Below are 18,832 nucleotides of genomic sequence, written 5' to 3'. Positions count from 1 at the left end.
AATATCGACATACTGTAGGATTTTTAAAGCTGTGCATTAATTCATTCTTACTCCTCGATCACGCTTAGTTGTGTGGGAACTATCACGTCATCGCTTAATTACCATCACCTCGTCGCATCACCACTCCAAATACCTTTGAATCCATCTCATCTGCTTTTGCGCATTTGGTGGTGTGTGGAACCCATGTCACTCAGGTTCCGCCGAGTTTCAAATGCCGATGAGAACACAGGTCAAGTGTGACGGCAGCACACGGCCCATCAGCCGTGACAGCTACATCTTCGCAAGGAAGTGCCAGATTGTAAGCGAAGCCATTCATCCATCCATACATCTGCTGGAATGCCTCTTTATGACTCAGTAGCTATTCTGAAACCATACTTTAAGCTGCTCCTGTCCGCCTTTTGTTTGACATGTTTACTTTGCCTCCTCTGACCTTTTTCCTTTGTGCATTCACCTCTTCCTCCACGCGGCTCAGTCTCTGAGGGCGAGCTCCTTGTTGTGATTCAGCCTCCTTGTTTTGCTGTGGTTGTGACTTTCGAACGGACCCTGTACTTTGTCACTATGGATGACAGGTAGCTAACATTGGTGTCTGTGCCACTAGTATGTTTATCTTGAGAATATGCTTAAGGTGGTTTGCAGATGCCGTTGTATGTGACAATAAGCCTGTTGTCTTTTACGTAATGCATGCAATATTGACTGTACTATTTATCATGTATTGCAAGATTTTGGATTGATAACATTTGGTTATATACACATTATATTCTTTGTGTTTCATCTTGAACAGTTGAAAATGTTAATATAGTCAGCTTTGTACATCTGAAGATGATTTTATTCGCTTGGATTTGTGAGCAGAGGTTTTGTCTCGGCACAAAGGATTCTTGAGGGAAGCGATGCAATGGATTCAGCTGTTAAATGTGCACTGCGCTAATTGAGAAATCGGCTTAATGCGGATGAGGCGAAAACTCCTTCGGAGCCCTGCATGCATCTGCAGCCACTTACAAGAAGTGTAGGAAGGGAACAGCCTTTTTTTAAGGCTGCACTTAACTGGCTGTCGGGAGAAACCTCCGGAATATAACAGCAATCTGAAGGGTTCTGTGTTAAGGTAATTTCAGGATGGATGAACAATAACATTTAAAAATAATAATAATAAAAAAATCAAACAAGTGAACTGAAAAAACACTTTTTTTCATTTGTGGGCAAGTAAAGAGAGTTGATCACTGCATCTGTTCTGCCATTGACTTTGACTGCCTAAATGTTGTAAATAACCTTAAAACACAACTTTCACACTGACCATAAAGTGAGCATATCTAGCTCCAGCACAGAATCAATACATTCTGGAAGATACAAAGATAGAATACTACAGATCTACAAGTGAAACCATGGGCTTGAACTTGCACGGGGTCTATCTGTTAAGTGGTTACCTTGGTTACAAGCTTTTTTTTTAATTTTACTACCATGCTTAGACTGGAGAGATCTCGGAAAGGCAGACAACACAGTCACGGAAATGGATTCGTGATGACAGGCAACAGTGTCAGTCCTGCCATTGATAAAACCGTTTTCAACAGGCCGTCATTGAAGAAGATCAGAGACCTGACAGAATGAGAGAAGCAGGGCTGTTACTGAGGGAGGGAGGAAGGGAGGGAGGGGGAGGGGGGGGGGCTCACACTCAACTCTGTGAATTTATAGCTTAATTACAGGCGATTAAAATGTAACCTTTTTATCCGTACTTTACAATGAGTCACATTCATCCTGAACAAAAAAAATTACAACTAAATTACAGAAGAAAACACATCGTTTTAAGTTTCAGATGTAAAAAGCACAAGAAATGCAGGTAAGAAAGATTTGCCGGAGGATAGATGGAGAAAACCAGAGGAGGCTTCACTCGACTCTGCGTCTCCATTCGGCTCTGTGCCGGGTAGCTCACAACGCCTGTTACTTCAAAGCGCATAGAATACTTTGTTTTCTTTCAATTATTCCTGCTTCTGATGACTTCGGTATCCCTGCATACCCTCACTCCGAGCGCCTCAGTCCCTGCACCAGCATCACTCGCTGGAATTGAGAGAGGTGGGCTGTCAACGGCAGCTATTGATAAAAGAAATCAGTTAAAAAAACACAAAGAAACCTAAAGATCACGAAAGTGCTCACATCGTGCACAGTAATTAAGGAAGAAAGGGCCGAGGGAGCAATTATGGTAGTTCTGTTTAAGTTGGGCTCAATACTGTCTAGCTGTGACTGACATTTTAATGGACTGAATCCCAGCGAAGGAGCAGAAGCTGCCCCTTTAAGTTGAATAGTAAAAAGCCTCAGTGAATGGTTCACTGCAATAGCAGCAATGTCCTTTTTATGAAGCTGTATAGCACAAAGCAGACTTTCCATTTAGTGGGTATGTTTGAACTGGGAAAAAGTGTTGGATTCTGGCCCTGCAGGACCGGAACTGGGAAACCCTGGCATATACTGGACAGTATTTCTAACAACAACCATCAAATAACCAAAGCATAACCAACAGAAAGTTAAAAAACAATCCCAAAAATCTGAGTGCTCTGTGAAAAATATACATTTGTAGCTACTACTAATCATGATTGTTTAAATATTTAATCATTAGCGTAATCCTTATTGATCGATAACTGCAGTGCAGTGCCTATTTTTATTCCTTTGCAAACGAATGGCCATCCAATCAGTCTTCAGGATAGAAATGCAATCAATTCCCAGAATTCCATGGCCCCTGCCGGCCCACGCCCCTAACCACACCTCGTTATTCCTGTGGTCAGCACTGGTTCATTACCAGGCACCCATTGACAGAAGAAATGCCAATACTGCACAATTGAGGTCTTTATTAAGAGTTTCTTAATCGCAGTTACAGTAATCCCGCATTTTGTCCTGTCATGAAGCCCTTGTGACCAAAGTGTGGATCAGAGTGCGACCGGAGTGGATGAATGGGGAAAAAAAATAACAACGATTATTTAATATAAAATATAAAGAATTTTTTTATAAATAAAAAAACAAATAAATAAATAATATTTCAGCATATATATATAATTTTGTTTATTTTCATTCATGAGTCAGGAGGATATTGATTGATAAGGGGGAAATTGTGTTACAACTGCATTAATAGCAACAACGATAACGTAACATCTTATGTTTATAAGAAATAAATAAAAGTAAAAATGAACAAACAGACAAACAAATAAATGAAACAAAAATAAAGAATAATGTACGAAGGGCATCCTGATAATATACAAGTATTTTGAGAGTAGAGTGGAAATATTGTACAAGGATACTTTAGTAGCTTAGCGATCGACACTCTCCTTGCCCAGCAATGACTGCTGTACAGTGCAATGCCGGATTGTTGGAATGATTTCCTGAAACGCTCCTTTTTACAGCACAGCTTGATGAGCCTGCTGCTAAAGATGCTCTGCTGGTTAAGGGGATGTTTGTTATCGTTCATAATGGAAAATAGTTTATTGATTATTTCCCACCACTGACTCCAAAGGTGAAGCCAAGAATGGAGTCGGCCTTTTTGATTAGCTTATTCAAGTATCTCAAGCTTGATCAGTATCGCAAGTGAAATGGAAAACACCTGGTTTATCAATGCAAAACCGAAATATCAGATCTGTCAGCCCATGTCACGGAAACAGAATTAATATCTATCAGCCATAACGTGCATAAAAATTCATTAGAAGGCAAACCTTCACCCATCTATCCATCTTCCAACTGAAAATGCAGCCATGTGTATTTTTTTTTTGCCGCACAAATACGTCTCAGTGAATCACGTACAATCTGTCCAGTCATGCGGTCTGCCTCTTCATCCACCCAGCATTTGATTACATATTCATATCTGAAACGCTTTCAGCTGCTAGTTGGACCACAGCTGTCTGGACAGCAGTGCCAGTGATGTTTGCGAGGACACAATGTCATAGGCCACGAGTGTGAATCCCAAACAAGACCCCGGTTTAGGGTGAATGTGTTTCTGGAAAATCTCATCTGTAGAAGAACGCTTATGGTGTTTACATTACGTCCCAGACCGAGAGTAGCGATGTATACCAAGACATTCTGCTAGTTTTTCAGAAAAGGACATTGGATAACAAATGAAGAGGCAGGGGAATATAAAGTAATATCAAATATGTCTGCCAGTGTGTGTGTTACCTGACATTAGCTGATAACATTTCCCCTAAGAGCCAACAGAGGGAGATAACATGTAAGAGAAGACGAGGTAATTGCCGTTCCGAATCACAATGGAGGGCCAGTGATCTTGTGCCAGCTGGAATCGAACGATCCACTGGCTGGCTTGTGCCTGCACTCTCTATTTTTATATAATCAGAGAGAAACAAAGAGCTGAAAGGGATACACAGCACACGTTTGCTGCTGCCTCACTGGGGGTGGAGACCTTGGCACCCAAAAGCACCGCGGACAAAAATCAAACAGGCCGACACATTGCGCCCGTCAGTAAGAATGGTTTGTGCCAATGGGCCATAACAGATTAAGCCATTAAGAAGAAGTTACTGGGAAGGAGCTTGTCGTGGCGGTGTGGTGGGGAGAGTGGATCGCAGCTGGAGTAACAGATGGCAGCAAAGCACATGACGACGTTTACGGCTCGAATTTACTGACGTTGTGGGAGTTGGTGGTCTACATTTATATTATTATAGACCAATCTGAAAAATAATGATGATGATGACGATTATTATTATTATTATTATTAACAACAACAACAACAATAATAATAATAATAATAATAATAATAATAATAATACAATTCCATTGATTTTCCATTTTGCAATTTAGAGACAATGAAGAACTCTCCCAAACACGGGAGGGAAATGCAACCTCCACACACAGACAGGGCTGAGGTGGGCGTTACAGCCGGTGCCCCGGTGTCTGCTGAGCCTTTGTATTCTTTTTATTATGCTGAAACAGATCCCAGGTCAGCTGCTAAATGGCCGCCATACTGGCAAGCACTGCAGTATAATACCTCTATGCTTTTAGCGCACTTCAATTCTTCATTTCCACCAAAGAGAGATGCTTGCCTTCCCATCATTCCTTGCAGTCCCATGACTCCCCTCTCAGTCTCCTTGCTCGCACAGAGTTGTGCCGGGGTGTTTCAAGAGAATCCCCTTTTCAGGGGGCTCTACTGAAACCTCGGCCTCACAGGAGGGGATCTGTTTCTCCTTTCTAACTCAAAACTGCACCCCTACGACATTACCAGGCCCCTGCCCTCGCAGAGCATTATGGGTAACGACATGAAATAAAAGGGAGAACGAGACATGCAAACCGGGAAGAGGAATCACGTTTCTCGCTTACAGTACGATGGCTTTTAAATTGGAAATTATGCCGCCAGCGTCCGTGCCTGGCACGTCCACCACGCTCCATGTGGCGCTCTGTAATTTCCAGATCTAGGGGGCGCTCTTCTGTCTATAAATAAGATAAGCGACGCTTGGCCAGGTCTGCTTCTCCAGTTCCGCGTAAGGCCTGGGAAGCCGGGAACAGCTGGCTTGCCGTCATCCCACCGGGCAGACCCCGTGGAGAGCGCATTACCCCCTGCTGGGAGCCACACCTGCCTCCCCGCCGCCTCCCTCATGCTCGAAATCACGGATGGCGGTGGAGCAGCGTCCCAGGGGACATTAATGGGGGCTGGAAGGTACCCTAACACCCCGTGGAGCCCCCAGATGTGACACTGGAGCTGCTGAATAAAAGCCAGGTCTTACCATGAGCGGCAGACTGACTGTACTGTACATACAAAAGAGAAGGACTCCATCTCCAGGTGCATGGAGCACACAGGGGTGTTGCTACAGATTTTGGGGGCCATGAAAGGCTCCCATATCACAGCCACGGAGCGACAGCCTACCCCCCACCCTGTCTATGTATAATATTACAGTCAACTTTATACATATACAGAGAAGGGTGAGTAGGCCAGCTAATGACATCTATTTATGCGTCTGTTTTGTCTACTGTATGCATCGTCGTAGAATTCATGCACTCTGTGTTCTATGTAATGATCAAGCACAAGAATTTACCACTTAGGATCAAAAGAATCTGTCTGTCTGTCTACCTGCCTGATTGTCTCTCTCTGTCTGCCTGTTTATGTGTCTGCCTGTCTGTTAATCAGTGTATCTGTCTGTCTGTCTTGCTGTTTGACTATCTGTCTGTCTATCTGCCTGTCTGTCTGTAAATTTGTCTGTCTGTTAGTCTTTGTCTGTCTGTCTTGCTGTCTGTGCGCCTGTCTGTTTATCTATGTGTCTGTCTGTCTGCCTGCCTGTCTGTGAGTCTGTATCAGACTATCTTCCTGTCTGCCCGTCTATCTATTTCTAGAGAGACTTCAACTTCAGATTTAAGAGAAAAAGGAGTAATACATTAATTAAGTCTTCCAACCTTTGGAAGCTGTTTCCTTTGGCCCTTTGAAGGTCAGTTAGTGAAAATGTCTGGCACCCATATGGGGGCAGTCATCTTCAAAAGATTTCATGAGAGGATGGTGGTCCTTAAGGAACCTTGTCCTGACTTCAGGCATACTGAGGATCTGTGACAAGGCCTGGAAATTTCCAACCTTAAGTGATCCCAAAACAACATGAGGAATAGAGTAATTCCACGTTAAACTTACCCAGACATCTGATTTGCAGCAGCCGGCTGCATTGTATCCAGAGGCAGTACCCAGCGCATTAGTCTGGATCTTAATGTCCCTCTTCAATGAAGGCTTTGGATTCCCTGCCCAAAGTATGTAAGATCCAGGTCCTGATTGGCTGCGCTCTAAACCATCCCAGTCCTGACCCAATCCAATAGGTGGGTCAGGCCCAGATAGGGGATCCTGGAGATGGAGGAGATGCTGTCCTGTCTGGAATGCCATGGGGAAGCTTGAGGGAGGAACACCTTCTATTCTGTGAATGCCATGCTGATGTCTGTCATTTTGCAGGTATGACCTTCTTGGACGCAGTTGATCTAGCAGCCGCCCCCCAGGAGCCTATAAGATGTTGTGCACAGTGAACCGGCCGAAACAATGTAAAACTGGGCATTGAAGTTTGGGGGAGGGTGGGCACATGGGGTCCAACAGACCCCGCTTGGAAGTGTAACTACTAGGTAAGACACCGATATTTAGGCAAGACTCGTTTTATGTTCCAAAATTGACACAGGAATGCACTTTAAATACATTGCATGAGGCCTGGCCTAGATCCGCTGGGTATAGAGTCCAAGCAGACAGAAACCGAACACGCTGTCTGCAAAGGATTCCTCTCAGGAATGAGGTAAACGCACACGTGTGAATATAAAAACGCAAGGCAGATGTCTCAGCCTAGACTGGCAGCCTAGGTTGGAATGATAAAACACTTGCTTTACCATATTAGGAAGTCTTCAGCTAGGCCATATAAATGTTTAATGTCATATGCAAAGTGTTTATATGGATGCCTCAGACAGACGCACAAGTATTGAAGAAGTTTGTTTTGAATAATTGCAACCAGTCAATTCACAGTCCACAGCTAAGAAAATGGAGGAAAACACATTAAATGAACCTTTTTCTGAAGCATAGTCTTCCCTCCTGCTGCCCTGTAAGTCTCTCAGCATTTGCCGGCGGCGGCTCCATGACAGTAGCATGAAGAGGGATATTGTGCTTAAAACCTGCAGAAGAAAAGGGTCTGTGCTTTGGAAATGAATAACACGGCTGCAGACAGAGGGCTTTGCCCTCACCTCCGTGGTGTTTACACCCCGAGAGATTACAGCTCTATCTGCAGGAAGGATAGAGAAGAGCCACATCAGCGATCAGACCTTGAAGATAACCAGAGCGGTTACCACCTGCACTTTGTAAATTGGCAAGCTGGTCCTTCACAACAATTTAACCAAAAAACAGTCGTTATATATAGATGTATGTATGTATGCATGTATGTATGTATGTATGTACCGGGGCAAAACTGATAAAGGACTGGGGAAAGACTACAGGGAAGAACTTAAATACAGAGGACTAATGAAAGCAACTCGAAACAGCTGATGTCATCGGGATTCCACCCGAGGTTAACGAGGGGGCGTGGCACACAGAAGGAGCGGCAAGATCAGGACGTGACACACACACAGTGGCTTGCAAAAGTAGTCAAGCCTCTTGTGTCACGTCCTACCCATCCAGCCTGCCACATGCCTCCCTGATGTAGCCAAACATGCCATACCTGTTCTCCGTTAAGTCTTACCTCATGTTCATGGACTCTTGTTAAGCACAACCAGCTGCCTCCTGTTTGCTCCTTTTCTAGATGCTGTATATAAGTGTTCCCCAGTCCTGAGTTCCCCAGTTCAGCCATTCCTGCTCGTCCCCAGCTTTTGCTTGTGCTACTGCACCCTACACCTGGGTTGCGTGTCCTCTTGTTGTCGTGACCCCTTGAAAGTCATAACGATTAAAACGTATAAAATGCATATACACTATTTTCTCAAACAGCATTTATGCTGAGATCTCTTTTGCTCCAGTATATTTTCAAATGCTAAAACAGGTCAGTTGTCTACTAACATTAAAAAGATAAAAATGAAAACCTGATAGGTGCTATTGCTCCACGTATACACAAATGACAAATTAAATCACAGACGACACAAAGGTGATAGTTATTTGACCATAATAAAACATAATTAGGTACTACTTGTGAGTCCCAATGTAAGGCTTCTCTCTGGATATAAAAAGTACTCTTTGGAAGAGGCATTACTTTTGTTGGACAATCACTACAAAATTTAAGACAAAGGAGCGTTATACTGATGTGAGAAACGATGTTACTAAAATGCACAAGGCAGGACAAATACGGAAAAGACTGTCTCATTAAGCACTATTTGATCCATCATCTGAAAGTGGAAGGTTCATCACAGCACCGAGACCCTTACTAGGACAGGTCGTCCCTCAAAACGAAGCATCAGAGCAAGACGTTGACTGGTGAGAGAAGCTACTAAAAGTCCAACAGTCACTCTTAGAAGTCTGCAGTGCTCTTTGACTGAAACTGGAGTGAAGGCGCATGGCTCCACAACTTCAAGAGCTCTCCAAAAAGCAGGCCTCTACGGGAGGGTAGTAGGAAAGAAGCCGTTCCTTAAGAAGATCCACATAAAAGCATGTATGGCATTTGCTACAAGCATGAGAAAGATCCACTTAAAATGTGCGAGGTTTTATGGTCAGAGGAGACCAAAATAGAATATTTTGGATGGACTTCAAAGAGGGATGTGTGGTGTAAAAGTAACACTAACCTCAAAAAACACCATTCCTACAGTGAAATATGGTGGGGCAGCACCGTGCTATAGGGATGCTTTTCATATTCTGCGATTGGGAATCTTGTTAGAGTTGAAAGGATAATGGATGGACACAAATACCACTCAATACTGCAGGAGAACTTGTTCCAGTCTGCTATGAACCCATGACTCAGGAGAAGATTCATCTTTCAACATGACAATGACCCTAAGTATAAGGTCTTTGCAACACTGGAATGGCTTGAAGACAGAAAGGTGAAGATGTTCTGGAATGGCCAAGTCAAAGCCCTGATCTGTGGCACTGTCTGAAAACTGCTGTCCAGAGGTGCCTTCCCATCAACCTAGAGGATCTCTACAAAGATGGGGAAGGCTCACTCCTGAACAATGTGTAAAATTGCTGCAGACTTACTCAAAAAGAATTAAGGCTGTTATTGCAGCGAAAGAGTTCTTGACAAAATCTTAATGTGTAGGGGGGTAAATACTTATGCAAACACTACATTTTTCAGCTTTTTTTTCCTTCAGTCAAACATCTACAGAAATTGTTCATTTTGACTTTGGAAATGTATTGTTACAGCATAAGACTTCAGAATAAAAATTCTGAATGGACAAGTTTCTCCCACAAGGAAGACATGGTCGGCAGATAATGCTGTATTAAACCAACCAGCACATCAGGATTGTAATTTAAGAACTTATACTTGAACGCTTTGTTCGAAACATACAAATAATACCACTACTTACTGGCTGAATCATCATCGTATTCTGATCAATTTGCCCCAACTGGGCACAAGATGTGGTAACAGACCGTTTGGCAGAAAATTGGAAGCTGAAAAGTGTTTATAGAAGACTGTGGTTGTAATTTTAGACATTATGCCAGGGCAATAATTCTGAGGCACGCTTGCTGAGAGGGTTCAGCTTTTACTGAAAGTCACGCAAGGAAAACCCCTTCATGTTCAAGTAATCAGATTAACACAATGGCGACTTTGCGTGTGACATTTAGCACTTGATGCAGGCAGCGCTGGCAGAAGGACGGCTGGCCGGCATCAGCTGCTGTTACCTGCACATCCCCTTCCTGCTACAGACCGTTATGATAACAGGCTGTGATGAACTGTCGCACCTCCATCTGCAGAGGGGCTTCGCGCAGAATTAATGTCACAGAGCAGAGTTCAATTTATATCAAGGCGAGGCTTTACAAATTTGACAGGCATCTTGTTTAGATACACCCCACGACCCTGACCACAGTAGGCAAGTGGAGGATGGACGGATGGATGGATGGATGGATGGATGGATTTTATTTGGCTTTTCATTTCAATGGGATGTTAATGGAAAAGAACAGACTTTCGAGGGGGTGTGGCCAACTGGAACTTTTTGCCAGCTGGGGAGGGATGATAAATTTTCATGATGGGGGGGTACTTTGTGCGATCATTGATTATCGAAAAAAGGCGTTTGGAACATCAATGGGGGAGCACTTTCGTTCATTCAGGCAAAGAAAGAACTGTCCGAGTCACAAGCAAAGAAAAATCAGCAAGCACATGGCAACGGAAAATATCTGCTATAAATTTTGCTTCAGTGATACATATTCTGATGGAAACAGCAAATAAAAATCTGCCATGTTTGAATTTTAACAGTCTTTCGCAGTAATATGTCTGTCATATATAATCTGGCTTCAGTGAGAGTCTGGGAAGGGAAGTGTAAGCAGACCCGCCGCAGACATGTGGCTCGGTAGCCGAAACGGACCCGCCGTTTAATCAGCGACGGGTAGCGTTAACCTGCGGGCCGGTTTGTTAGAATAAGCGGTAAGTAGCAGAAGGCCTGACAAGCGATGCGCAGTCTGCAGCAGCGGCGGTGAAACAGGTGCTGAGAGACGGCGTGTTCTTCGGAGATGGCGTGAAGGTGACTCACTGAGGAGGACAGAGCCCCCCCCCCCCCGATTTAATATGCAGCCAAGAGAAGATAAAGCTACTATCTCAGTAAACGCCGTGGCGAGGAGCAGACGACGGCTGTCCGACGGGGTCACCGGCACCTTCCGCCGCTACGCCTCACCCTCACCCTGTCTGATATTCCTAGCAGTGATGTCACTCCGGAACGGTGGTTCGCTGACACTGTCCGTGACACTGGCTACCACCCCAGTGACATGCAAACCAGGTTGAAATTCTGGAAATAAAACCAACACGCCACCCAGTTCAGCAACTGAAAGTTACGATTTAAACCTTTATACCAGGCCAGTGAGACAGAAAGGTAATCACTGGTAACCGGTTTGTCTCTTCCAGTGTATTGCCGTGATTTTCTTTGGCTCCAGTGACCACAGTGCTATTCTGCTGCTGCAGTGTAACTCGCCCGAAATTCCCAGGCAATATTCAGTTGATTTATCTTTATCTAGTCAGGGTTGCCGCCAAGCATTTGACAATTGTGTATCGTGTATTGTGTATTTGATCCATTACTGTATCTTTTGTACAAAATGGTGCATGAAAGAGGGAGAAGGGAAAGAAAGAATGGAGGCCAGAAGACAACGGAGGAGAGGAACCAAAAAAGCAGAAATAAACTCGGAAAAAAAAAAGCGGATTCCACACTGATTTCTGCTCAGTGCATAAAGGAAATGTTATGAGTGGAAACAGCCTGATATCTGAATGAACAGACTGAAGGGAGAAGATTCCATGAGGCTCCATGTTCTTGTAGGGTGTGAGGCTGACAGTGTGGTGTCAGACTGAGGTGTGTCTGACATCGGCTCATACTCCATGTCACACAGCTGGGAGGAGCCCCAACCACTCCACCCCCCCCCCATTCTGCTAGAGTTCTGTCCTATGGCTCCTGGTCTGTTTATTGCCATGGTGATCGCATTGAATCTGCACTCTCCCTGATGCACTGATAGGGATTTAATGAAAGACGCTGGTGGAAAAACAGCAGGGGGTGACGATGTCCTCCTGTTAAATATGACGGGCAGAGGGAGAACAGTGGCATTTGCACCCTGAACACTTCAGAAGGCTGTTTGTGATCCTCATCAGGGCAAATCGTCATGGCACAGTTGGCCTTAGCGGATGTCTGCTTACCGCCGGACTTCTTTGTTCAGGAAACCAACGGCCACTTGGTCATCTGAAAAATCAGCTCTGCGGAGTCCGTCATTTAGGTTTTCTGCCATATTAAATCCCCAATGTTTCAGGGCGGTGTGGGAACTCGGAATTGCAATTAACATCCCGGTGGCATTCACAGGATAAGGTGTAGTGCCGGCACAGAAAATAAAGAAAGACACGAAAAGAACAATCAGCTGAAAGCATGTTCTACGCAGGATTCTGAGCTTATAACTAAACGGTTATTTCACTAAGTACAAATACGTACAAGGTAAGGTCTGCTCCTGCCAATTGCAGGGGTGCATGCTCTGAGGGGTCTGACCAAGCTGATTGATATCACTACCCCCTCATCCTCGGCCAACAAATTTTACTGCCATCAACCCCCCATCACAAAGATATAAATATGTCAGAGACAAAGTGAGAATCAGCAGTGAAGTTTGGCGACTGGGTAACAGCGGACAGTGCAAAGCCAAATTCAGACAGTATAAAGGAGATCCAGTCCAGATGAATAGGAATTATGAAGGCTGGTCCAATCACTTCACAGCTCTAGGAAAGAACCTGTTAGGTGCCAAGTCTTCTTGGTTGTGAGAAGCTGGCAGTGCTACGCAGATGCCAATCGTTGGAGGCGATGGTGATCAGGATGAGAGTGGTCAGCAACAATTTCCTGCTCACCTCTTTGCCTTAGACTGGTGTTGTTGAAATGTAGTGTTTGATCTTGCATGAAGTTGTTACTATAGAGGTCGTTTCTGAGGCATCAGGAAGAAAGAGGACAACCAGTCTAGGTTGAGAAATCGCCATTGTGTCGTTAAAAGCAGCACTAAAGTCCCAGCCCCCCAGACATTAATGGCGGTCACCCCCTGGTCCCCTGTTTCTATGGTGGCAACAACCATTTCTTCATGCTGTTGCTATGCAGAAATCCGCCCGCATCATGTATAATTCACGCTGCTACAGTGCGCGCAAGCTCTCCGGTCACCGCACAAAGACCCGAGCAGCTAGACGTTAACAGCGCGACAGGTGAACTCGACACACCGCGGTGAACAGCTGCCATGTCCTTCACCGAAGTGGCCTTCTAAAAATGGACGCCGGCATTAAAATGTGATCCCAGCCTCGTGCTTCGTCCCTCCCCACCCGAGGTCTGTCTGTGTGAAAACAGGAGCCCCCCACCTCCGCTCGTCAGGCCGCTGTTGAAGGTACTGCTGTCGCAAACCTCTTTTCAACCATTACAGCTCTTCTGAAGCACTCAGCTAGAACCATCAGCAGAACATATGGAGCCATTCATCCACCTTCCTTAACTGCTTACTCAGTGCAGTGCCACAGTGACCCTGGAGCCTATCCCAGCATGCACCAGGCACAAGGTAGGGGACAGCCCGGATGGGATGCCAGTTCATCACAGGGCATGTTAAGATATCTTTAAGGGATAAGTTAGATATCTATCAACAGATTTCTTTTGGACTGTGAGAGGAAGCTGGAGTAACTCGTGCAGGGAGAATGTACAAATTCACACACACATACACTCTCTCTCTCACACACACACACAGACACACACACAGACACACACACACACAAGTTCGTCTTCATAAATTTGTGGGGACCGTCCATTAACTTCAATGGGCATAACCCTACTAATACAAGACTTTAGGCATTATTAGTTTTTTGACAGCATTCACAGATTTCTATAAAATTGAGGTTTATATTGTGGGACCTGAAAAATGTCTTCACAAGCTAAAAAATAACAGATTTTACCATATTGTGGGGACTGATAAATACAATCCCCACCCACACACACAAAGCCGAGGGCGGAAATTGAACCTGCAGCCCTGTCGTGAGGCCACAATGCTACTCACTGAGCCATGGTACCACCCACACACAGCCTTGTAGTTAAAATATTACTTTACAGCCCATAAAACATATTTATTTTCTCACAGTGAATCAGGCTTAATGGCAGATGGTCGTATCCCTCAAATGAAAAGTGCAGCCAGTTCCTTCCAACCTTGAGAATATCAAAAGTGAAGAAGCCACTTTCTCCCTGCAGCTGGAGATCGGTGTTTATGTTCATTCATCCTCCCCGGCATGCGCTGATAAATGCCAGCGCGAGAAGTCAGGGGGGGGCGGGCGACATTGAAGAGGGAGGGGGATGGGCTAAGGAGCCCCCCCCACCCCCCACCCATCCTGCAAGGGCAGAAAAATCTCAGCATGGGGATGAACAAATTAGATCTTTGCACAGAAGCTTAAGGTTGCGAGATGAATGGAGATAGGAGACCTCAGGTTACAGTCTTTGGTCAGAATATGACTCATGCGTGTGGCGACGTATTCCATATGGAATGAGTGTTGCCATGTTTGCCCATGACTGTCAGGGTTGGTGCCTGGACCCTGCCATTGTGTCTCTTCCCCATTTGGCCAGTAGGTGTTGCTGGTCATCCCCTCTCCCTTTACGCTCATGTTTCTCCCACCTCCTGAACTGCTACATAGCTCAGTGCGCTGTGTGCGTGGCTCAGTAATCAAGGACTCCGTGGGTGTGGGTTAGTACCCCACTTAAGTCCAGTCTCACCTGGTTTGACTGGATGATTTTTTTGTCCTAGTGTTTGTTAGTTTCTGTCTTGTCCCTTTGAATTCTGGACTAGCCTTTATTCCCAGGGTTACATTAGTGTTTCTACTTTGTCTGTTTGTCTGCTCCTCTCTCACTGGCTTGGGGCCCCATTCCCTGACTGCTCCTCTCCCGTCGGCTTGGGGCCCCATTCCCTGACTGCTCCTCTCCCGCCGGCTTGGGGCCGTATTCCCTGACTGCTCCTCTCTCACTGGCTTGGGGCCCCATTTTCTGACTGCTCCTCTCCCGCTGATTTGGGGCCCCATTCCCTGACTTCTCCTCTCCCATTGGCTTGGGGCCCCATTCCCTGACTGCTCCTCTCCCTCCATGAGGGAGCAGCAGACATCAAAGAACAAAGTGATCAGCAACTTCCTACAAAGTCTCAACAGAGCGGTTATTTGCGAAGGAGCTACACAGATCGACAGCCATTTTATTATGCGCTTCTTTGTTTCCAAACACGTTCCGGTTGGTCAGATCCGAGTTCTCGGAAGAGAAACGAGCGATCTGAGATGATAGTTTGCCTTTTATGCTCGACAAAAGAAACTAGAACAATTACCTAGAATAATCCTTCACCCTAGAACAGAGACAGTGCAGAATATAAATGTGTGAGCAGCTAAAGCACAGGTCAAATTTATATGGCAGTGTTGAGGGTCAAGGGTCAAATGCTATCTTTTTAAGGGGTGTTACCAAGGTGCAATTCAGGCCCTGCTGCCCACACTCACATGGTACTCATACAGAGTATTATTGAGCAGGAATGTGCAGCAGAGTAAACTGCATTTCCAGGTGTCAGGTGACAATTCAGTTCAATCCGAGGCGCAAATAGTCAAGGCGAGGCTCCGCGATTCCACACGCGTGTGCGTGCGCAGATTGCCAAAGAGCCGGCCGGCAATCCCCGGGAACGAAGGGACGAATTTTAGCTCTCAGCCGCTATTCTCAGCCAGTGTGTTTGTCTTCTCCTTTAAAAAGCAGAAAAGGTGCTTGAGAAGTACCCCATTAAAAAAAGAAAAGTCTCACTTATCAACCGGAGGTCAACATAAAGAGATCCAGCAACGCTCTGGAGCTGCACACAAAGGCTCCTTTGTCGCTCCGATCCGGCGGAGTCTGAATCACCTCAATCCTCATTAAATGCTGGGCTATACCTGCTTGCTGTAACGTACAGCCAATGACATTCAAATGGCACTTCTGCCTCCATAAACATGAGAAAAACATCAGCATTACTGCACAAATATTAGCGGTAGTGTTTGTGAACAAATAAGGAATGTCACAAATATCATATATTGAATAATTAAGTAAGTAACTGGGGCAACAGTTGAGTAAAATTCTACAAATCTCTAAAAATTGGTGTTTCCAAAATTTTGGCCACTAGTGTGGACAATATGCTGATTGAAGTGATTGATTAAGTTGATGATAAAACGCAGCAGGAGTGGAGTGGAATGCAGGTGCTATGGATGTGAAATGTTGGGGGGGGCACAGCGATGGGGAGCTCGAGAAACACGGTGTGACTGGTCCTCCAGGCCGCTGTGACGTGGAAGGTGTGGCCAGCTGCTGCTCGCTGCAGGTGCTACTGGGATGCTGTGCATTGTGGGAAGGCAGGAGTACAGGGACGCTACAGTCGGTGGGAGGGGGGGCTAAACGCAGCAGCATACTGTCTCTTTGTCTGCATAGGTCACCCATCTGTCCTCTTGCTCATCCATTTCAAGATTGGGTGGGGGTGGGACAGGGGAACACCCAACCAGACCAACGCAGACATGGGTGGAATAATGCATAACCCCCCCCCCCCCCCCCGGCAAATTTCCAGATACAGTGGACCTTGGGTTTGTGTTTCTGGTGGGATTGTTGGTGATTCCCCCCCCCCCCACACATCCCAGGCTACACCCTATGGCCCCAGCAAACATCATGATCCCACCTTGTCTTGGGAGAAATGGACCACTTAGGTGCACTGACAATACCTGTGTATCCCATTCTGATGTCAGCCTAGAGCCCCCAGATAAGTTCAATCGACCCCCAACCCCCTCCCCCCCCCCCCCCCCCGAGCACAGCTTCTTAGCTTCTGTCTCGTCTCCATTGTCCAGATAGTTTCCATGGTCCCGATTTACGCAGATTCACGGGGGCGGAAGATTCCAGCAGGAGCGAGGTGCCTTTCTAACCTCCCTGAACACTGTCACTGGGTCTGCTGAGAACTCTGGCGCTCAAGGCCAGCTGAACGGATGCATGAAGAAAGAAAGAGTAAGGAGAGCAGGAAGAGGGGAACATGATAAAAGCAGCATGCTAGAGAAAAGCGAGTTATTAGTAAGGTGTGAATGTGTCCGCAGGAGGGATGAAATGCAACAGGAAGCTTCCCTAGAAGCTGTATAATTTCCGTTCATGTTAATAAAAAGTGGCATTAATCTTCAGAGGAGAAATACAGAGTGTGTGTGTGTGTGTGTGTGTAGCATGATTGCAGGAGACAGGCATTGAGAATGACATACACTGCTAGAAGTTGATTACTTGATTAATGACCGCAGTGGCAAAACGAGACCGTCCTCATCCGTCGTTAGTGCACGTGACGGGGAACAGACTTAAAATTAGTTTCGTGATTTGTTTTCACACTCGATTTTGGGCTTTGCATTTTCCCTTTCTTGCAAAGAACAATGAGTACTGTGGCTGGGATTTAAATGTCAAATACAAATTACACGTCAAACTCTAATTGCATTTATATTCAGCTCTTTATGAAAATATGCACGGAGTGTTGTACTGCATAATTAAATATATCACACCGTTGAACACAATATAAAACTGGTCTGCATTAGCATCATGTTTGTGTTATTTAAAAATGCAGCATGCTGTGTCAACCCCCCTAAGATCCTGACCAATACAAATGGTTGGCAGATGGATGGATGGATGGATGGATGGATGGATGGAAGGACAGATGGATGGATAAGTGCTGATTTAGCTATCTCTTATTTAATATGGTCTTATAAGAATGTACGGCATTAGCAAGTTTATTTATATAGCTCATGTCATATACAAAAAATGAGGCAAACTGTGGTGTGCAATACAAAAAAAAAATGAAAAAGCAGGGAGGGAAGTTATTAAATATAGTAAAATACAATAAAAAGAAAAGATAAAATGACGACCTGATAACACGTAATGAGATACAGTAAAAATATATTTCTATAAATATTTCTATACAAGCCTCTACTAGATAAGCAATTAGAAGATGAAATTCATATATGATGCTTAAAGACTGTCCGAAATGACTTTTAACTTTTGGGAAGATATTGCTTTTCATTATGGTTCATTTGCGAATAAATGTATGTAGTCTCACCAGAAAGACAATTATAGAACCACATGTTATGCTGGCTAAGAAGGGGTCTCTAATTTTTCCATTATGTATGAGCGTATGTGCGGATTGGCACCCCATCCACGGTGACCCCTCCCTCGTGCTCTGTCCTTTTGGGGATAGGCTTTTGGCCCGCTCGACCCCAAGCGTAAAAGCAACATTAATGGAAAAAATATCCATTAAGTCCAATGCTAGGTCACGGGGGTGCAGGGTCTGGGGGCACAAAGCAGGAAATAAAGCAGATTTGGTGGCCAACCCATCACAGGTTACACACACGTTCACATCGATGGGCAATTTCACCTTAGTATGTGGGAAAACCAGTGGAAATCCCACGGCAACACAAGTGGTGTCAGGATGGAAAGTTTCCCCGTGCCAGAGGTATGAGGCACCACTGGTAACCTTGTGCCACCGTGCCGCCCCCCCCCCCCCCCCCCCCCAAACTGTAGCCAAAGTAAGAAAGAAAACAGAAATAGAAAGATATTTCTTGTATTTTCTCCCTCCGGCCCCCACTGTGCTATGACCTTTTCAGAAAAAGTCTAATTCCCCCCCCCCCCTCTCTGATGTCCTAAAAATAGCCATTGTCTGCCTTCCCACTGTGACAGAAACGTATGAAAAAAGGAGGGAAAAAGAGCATGTGCAGACCGCGACGGAGGCCGCGCTGCTGACATGCGGATCGATTTAATC

This window comes from Brienomyrus brachyistius, chromosome 13 (genome assembly GCF_023856365.1).
Source record: "Brienomyrus brachyistius isolate T26 chromosome 13, BBRACH_0.4, whole genome shotgun sequence".
Taxonomy (NCBI): domain Eukaryota; kingdom Metazoa; phylum Chordata; class Actinopteri; order Osteoglossiformes; family Mormyridae; genus Brienomyrus; species Brienomyrus brachyistius.
Note: the sequence above shows the minus strand (reverse complement) of the source record.